A 7,744-nucleotide genomic window follows, 5' to 3' on the forward strand; every position below is an offset into this window, starting at 1 on the left:
GCAGTCCTTCCCGAGAATGTCACCCATCGCTGTGACTCTTGGCTCATTTAACTTCTTGTGTTATGTTCTTCTTATTTATGCTTAACTAATTGACAATTACTAATTATTTGTGTTCAGGGCTTATCTAGTTGTCTTATGCGTGGTTCTAATCCCCTTAATTATCTAGACCGACACCAGTCACCGGAATAGTGAAATATACTAGGCTATACAAATAGGGTGTTACAATTCTCTCCCCTAAAAATAAATTTTGTCTCAAAATTTTACCTGGTATCAATCTCTGAACAGCTGTGGGTGCTGTCTCCTCATGTCCTCCTCTCATTCCCAAGTAGCTTATTGGCCCGAATGATGGTTCCACAGCACTTTCACTAACGGTATCTGCTTGTTCCGTAGCTGTTTCACCTCATAAATCCCAGATAAATATGTTGATCAGAAATTGTAAGAATTTTTAAGTCTGAAGTAAGGCAACAGAATAGTGACAGAATATGAGAGGGAGTTCTAAAGGTCCCTTAGGCAAATTCGACATCGGCAAAGCACGGAGATGGTCTTGGGTTCAAAAAGTAATGATATATAAAATGGGGGAACTAACCACTAGAGGCGCCTTTTGGTGGAATGGTCTGGAGAGTTAGAAGAACTCTAGGGTTAAGCGTGCTCGCTTGAGAGAAATCCTAGGATGGGTGACCTCCTAGGAAGTTCTCCATTCTACCTATGGGACAAAACCGTGAGGCTTATGGCCAAAGCGGACAATTCCTCTAGTGGTTGTAGCCCAATCGTTACAAAAGAAGTTCATGACAGAACTTGCAGTAGTTCCTTCCATTGAGTCAGCAGTTCCACTTCACTGTGACAACAATGGAGCAGTCATACAGGTTAAGGAACCCCGGTCTCACTAGAAATCCAAACACATAGAAAGGCTCTACCACATTATCAGAGAAATAGTTGGGCGAGGCGATGTAGCCATGCAGAAAATAGCATTAGCTGAAAATCCAGCTGATCCATTCACTAAGCCTATGTCACAAACTCAGCTAGACCGACATCTTGAGAAGATGGGTCTAAGATATTATCATTGTAACACCCCTCACTCGTCTACAGTGTAGCCAAACAAAGTGTGTCACACGAAGTGCCGGAGCACCTGATCTTATTTGATTTCATTATAGTTCTTAATATACTTATTCAAAAACTTTATCTGAGGTTTAGGCTATTTTTACTGTTTATCAAAATCTGACTAATTTGGAAAATTTAAAAATTTTAATGATAATCCGGCAGAGTGCCGGCTGTAAATTGGACTAACAGTTCTTCTGAACCTGCCAAAAACAATTTTAATATATGCTCAAATTCATAACTCAGATTATCTTAAGGCATTCTCATTAGTTTCTCAAATTCAGATTCAGTATCCAAAATTTCTTAAATTCAATCTCATTCAGAATCATTATGATTAGATAATTAATTCAAATATCAGAATTCTTATATTTCATTAACTTATATAATTTGCCAATTAAGTACATAAATTTATCAAGTACTGGATATACAAATGAAATTATAGTTACTAATTCACATTACAATATAAGCAGTAATTATAATGTACAGATTAGAAAATATGCTTAAAATGAGCCCTATCTACATGCATTGCTGAGGAGGTGACAATCTTGAACTCTTCTGACACTTCTGCATATTTAGACTCCAAAAATCTCAGTCGACAATCTATTGGTTTTACCTTCAGTACCTGTGCGAGGAAGCAATTCCATTGCGCTAAGCATTTCTGCTTAGTGGTGCAATAGTATAACAAGAAATAATATATACAAATAAAGAAAGGATAGAGCATAATTTAAATATTGAATAATCAATTTGATTTACTGGAATGTTTCTAATATTAACTATCTTATATACAAGTTTGTTCCTCCTTGGAAGTGCCAAATTTATAACCTTTTAGTAATACTACCCACTATACAAATTATTCTAACTGTGTTATCTTTTAAGTCTCTATGGTTCTACAAATTATATTTTTGTTATGTTTTTATTGCTAATCTCTTTTACTCATTTCATTCAATACTAAATTTTATTATACAAAAACCTCATTATACTTAACTTAACTTAACTTAACTGTCTGGATTGAATAATGTTTTAATTGACTGCACATGTAGCCTCTACTGACGGTGGATAGCGGATATACTATGCTGGGTACCTAGTAACTCGGGCCGTCACACCATCGGTCACAAAGTATCTCCCGGTGTGCAAACAGTGTGGCTAAAAAGCCATATAATCAATCAGGCATTAAGCCGAGTATAATAACACAATCTGTATAGCCATAGGCTATTAAAATCATAGTGCGGCATAATAAGCCATAAAACACAATATGACGTAAACCCATTTACCGAACAGTTGTCAGAATCCTATTGGCACACCAAACTATCCAAACTAGTCAACTAGGCAAACTAGGGCATATTACAAGATTAAATATTTATTTCTTTATTTTTAGGGTTTACTAGTCATTATACAATTCATTGGTCAATGAAAATGTTGACCTTTTTAGATATCATAGATAAGTTGATTCTAGTATCAACATGTCACAATTTACAATTCAATATGCTGTCAATATAATGCGATTTACCCTTTTCACAAGTTGGCATTCATTGCCAAATTACTTCAAGCATCATTTTATGTAATTGTTAAATTCTCAATTTTTGTGTGCTAGATTGGTCTAGCTTAAAGTCCTATTTCTCTTAGTTTTTAGCTTATGGTCAAAGAAACAAAATTATAGCTCTATGTCTTATTGCACTATGGGCAAAATTTCAGGTCATTCTGAGTTGTATAGACCAAGATATGGTCAATTTTCTAAAGCTGGACAGATTGCACTTTTAGTGCAAAATTTGGTCAATTTTAGGTCACTTTTAGTTACAGCGGTTTGGTACCTGAACTTTTGCAAGCTATTTGACTTGGTTCTGGCAATTTTTGGGCTTTAGTGTCTTCATAAGAATTATAGCTCTATGTCTTATTACACTTTGGGCAAAATTTCAGGTCATTCTGAGTCGTATAGACCATGATATGGTCAAATCACTAAAACTGACAGATTGCACCTTTAGTGTAAAATTTGGTCAATTTTAGGTCACTTTTAGTTCAGGCAGTTTTGGTACCCGAAATTGTGCAAGCTATTTGACTTGGTTCTGGCCATTTTTGGGCTTTGGTGTCTCATAAGAATTGTAGCTCTATGTCTATGCTATCCATGGTAAAAATTTCAGGTCAATTGGACCTGTTTTGAGTGAGTTATGGTCATCTCAATGACTACTATTCATATGGTCAAAAATCTAGGTTTGCAAGGTTGCCATTCCGGATTTGGTCATTTTTAAGGTCAGTTTCTAGACAGAATTTTGGAAACATTTCTACATGAATGTTGGCCTATTTGGTGTCTAGTTTCACCCCCCCATTGGCCTCATACTAATTGGGTTCATAGTTTTGCACTTATGACCTAATTTAGGTGCTGCCAACATACACAACCTGCATTTGAACATCACACTTCAAATTTTGACAATCATCCTCCTCCCAATACTTCAACATTTAATCATGACACTTCTATATATATTGTATACAATTCCAGCAAGCATTTTGGGTAGAACACTCAAGTGCTCAATGCACACAATACACCATTAATGTTTAACATTTACTTCAACCCAAATTCAATGTACAACAATACATATATCACACATACACTTCCATGGCAATTACACAAATTGCCCACCATTTAACACCATCATATTTCATTGATAAATTTCATAAACTCACACACAAATTCATGATATTTAAAGCTGCCCAACATGGCAGTTTACTAAAGCATCAAAGTCCCACTATTAAACCCTGAATTCAAGCACTAACATATACATACTTAGATATTAACTTACCACAACTTCCATTTGAGTTAATCAATCTTAATTCCCATCCATTAAATATGAGAATAAGTCACTAACCATGCATTTTCATGCTTGTCAAAACTAAGGTTCACCAATACTCAATCCTTTCCTCAGTTTTTAGTAGCAATTCAACTTACCCAAAGCTCAACACAAGGATTAGCGAAGGAAAATGAGAAGATTAAGCACTGACCTCAACTTGAGCTTGAAAAATCCTTGAAATTTCCTCTCCTTTTTACTGCTTATAGGTTGCCCATGGTGTAAGGATCATTTTTCATGAAGGAAGCTTGAAGAAATAATGGCTTGATCATGGAGAACTTGAGCTCCATGCATGGTGCATCCATGGAGGAAAAGTTGAGAACTTGAATTTAGCCATGGGTGTTTGGATAAAGAAATGGAAGGTTTTTGGGTCATGAATTTTGTCCACTTAAGTATTTATACCCTCCACTAATGTAGATTAATGAATATAATATTTACCACTCACTTTAGGTTAATATTAGAATAATTAAACTTATGGTTATTTCAATCATGTCCCCATAATTTCTTTTAATTACACTATGTATAAAACTTCTTATTTTCATGTCATTTTCAATATTTAATATTACTTATTTTTAATGGAAATTTAGGTCAAAAGGCAACTCTAGGTGTCAAATGACCAAAATGCCCCTCTTCGAGTTGTATTTGGACTTTTGATACTCTAGATTTACTCCTTATACAATCGATTCCTTAAATTTACGTTTTACATTTATACTAACTTATTAATTTTTCTTTGACATTTTCAATGTCAATTATACCTCAGTAGACCTTTAATTATGTCCCGAAAATATTTCTCCAATTTTCTCGTTGTCCAGGGCTAGTCAACGGTCCTATCCGTAACTTCCCGGTGCGGTCACCCATCACTACGGGTTTGGCTCATTTAACTTAGTCACATTTGATCTCTTTTATTTTTTCTTAATTTTTCTTATTACATATTTCATTATTTTATACTTTCTCACTTTGTCATTCTGATTGTAGTTCAGAACATTCGACTTTTAGGTAGACATTAGTAGCATTTGATGGGGCGTCTGGACTACGAAAATGAGAATATTCTGATAATGAATGGCTCTAGTGCTAGTGGGAGATTGTTAGTAGTATACCCTAGAGCATATTATTTAGTATATATCTTGTACATCTTTTATTAATAAAAGGCAATCTAATTTTTTCATTTACATAATATATTTATGTGTAATAGAAAAGGTCCATTGATATTTTGTTAGAAATTCTATTCTTAAGTTGTTAAGAATATGAGTGATAATTTCTAGCACAAAGTATCATAAATAGGTTCACAATCGAGAATACTTCACAATAAGGACATGACTTGTGACACCCCTTACCCGTCTACAGTGTAGCCGAGCAAGTTATGCCACTCAGTCTCTCGGAACACCAATTCATGTTTCAATTTCAATTAATACTTTTTAATTCATTTATTTATAATTTTTGATAAATCTAAATTTTTTCACAAATTTTATAGAAAATCCGACAGAGTACCGGCTGTAAATTGGAAAAACAATTCTTCTGAACCTGTTAAAAACACTTCCAATAATATCATCACATTATTCTCAATCAACCCCCAATATATTCTCAACAATTTCTCAATTCACTTCAGTATCTCAAAAATTCAATTCAATTCAAAACACAATCAACTCAATGAAAAATGCTCAATTTATTACTGAACATATTCCATAGATACTTACATCAAAAGCATAATTACATGAATTTATAATATACATTACAGAAGGTTACAAAATACAAAATATCAAAATATCAAAATGGCCTAATGTCCTACCAAATGCACTGCAATGTGAGGTGACTCTGAACTCTGAGGGCAGATATGAAGGCTCACCCTGTATGAGGCCTGCTAGACTCCCCAGCTATGTCTCCAGTACCTGCGCATGGCAAAAGCGATGCGCTAAGCAATTCTGCTTAGTGGTGACAATATAAAATAAAATAAAATAAAATAAAATAAAAACATGTGTGCAGAATGTATGTTTACATTTTTGGGTGAACTAAGTCTCAAATGTTTATTGCAATATTATTCAATTGAAGTTTGGTAAGATTTATTAATACTGCCCGAGTAACCTATACTAGTTGACTGGACTGGATAAACGGATAAACTGGTATTGGGTACTAAGTACCTCGGACCATCACACCATCGGTCACATTGTGTCTCCGTGTGCAGTGAGCGACTAATAATTGTGATAATTATCGGGGATTAAACCCGAGTATAACAACTCAATATCATAGCCAAAGGCTATTATGTCACAGAATGGCATGGGAAGCCATGAAATACAGAATGGCATGAAGCCATATGCAGTACTGCTAACAGAACCCTATTGGCATGCCAACTTATCCAAACTAATCACATTAGGCCTACTAGGGCATTTAACACTTTCATTTATGTAATTCTTTGAAATTGAATTTTTATGTTTACTATTCATTTCATTGGTCAACCAAAATGTTGACTTTTGCATTGACAATAGGTAAATTAGTTTAAATATCATCAACATACCACATTTTGCATTTAAACTTGTTGGTATTGGTTGCCAATACCATCTCTAAGCTTAAAGTGAATTGGACAGAATTTTCAGTTTTCAAGCTTTGGGTTTACTGTTCCATTAGTCACGTTTGCAGTGGGAATTTGGAAAAATGATCAACATGAAAGTTGTTCCTTATTTTGTCTAGTTGAATTTCCTTTTTTGAATCACTCCACTTGGAGTTTTGTAGCTCAAGTTATGGCCTAAAAACCATAACTGGCCGGATTGGACAGATTTCAAAATTCTGGGTAAAATTGTTTCTGCCAGATTTGGTAACTCAAGTTTGGTTGGCAATTTGACTAGGTTATGATCATAATTTGGTCAGGTTTCTTCATGAAAGTTGTTGGTCTATACCTCAACTTATTGCTAGTAAAATTTCAGGTCAATTGGACCTTGCGAGATTGAGTTATGGCCAAATGACCAAATACTGTTCATTTGGTCATTTTGCCAAGGCAGATTGCAGGTCATCCGGATTGGAGCAAGGTTTTGGTCCACTTAGTTTGGTCTTATGGGCATGATTTCTTCACCACAGTTGTGCCATTTTGTGTCTATTTTCATGTCCAATTGGCCAAACACCAAATGAACCTCTATAATTCAAGTTATGGCTGTCCAAACAGGCTAGACTCACATCCAAACCTGCAGGTCACACAAGGCAGCCACTCCAACCTCAAATCCCACAACCCAATTCACTTCATTTTTTATTCAAACCAAACCAAATGGTCACTAATTGACCATTAAAACCTACTCCCATCATCACAAGATCAAAGTCTCATTCTTTAACCCAAACCCTAACTCAACATTTCAAAACCATGTATTATCATTGCATTTATCAATTCACTTATAAGATACACATTAAGGGCAGCCATACTAGCATGTTAGCTCTCCAAAAATCATTACCATATTGCCCTAACCATGGCTGCCAAAATTTAGGGTTAGCATACCAATGGTGTTTCATCAAATTTCTTTGTCATTTACACACATTTATAGTTCTTAAACATGAAATTTAAGTGAAATTCAAGGTTTAGGTCACTAACCTCTAATGGAGTGAATTTCGCACTTGATCAAATTCTTGTTTTCCTCTTTTTTTTGCTCCCAAAAGCTTCACTAGCATGTAAGAACAAATTTTTATGTTGCTAGGTTAGGGTTTTGTTGGGTAGAAGTTTGTAAAATCAAGCTTTGAAAAAGCTTGAAAATATTAGTTATGGAGAAGGTTCACGCAAGGAAGAAGAAAGGGAGTGAAAGGTCTGATTTTTTTGTTTACTTTCAGCCCATTTTGTC

Source organism: Hevea brasiliensis, chromosome 4, assembly GCF_030052815.1.
Source record: "Hevea brasiliensis isolate MT/VB/25A 57/8 chromosome 4, ASM3005281v1, whole genome shotgun sequence".
NCBI classification, from domain to species: domain Eukaryota; kingdom Viridiplantae; phylum Streptophyta; class Magnoliopsida; order Malpighiales; family Euphorbiaceae; genus Hevea; species Hevea brasiliensis.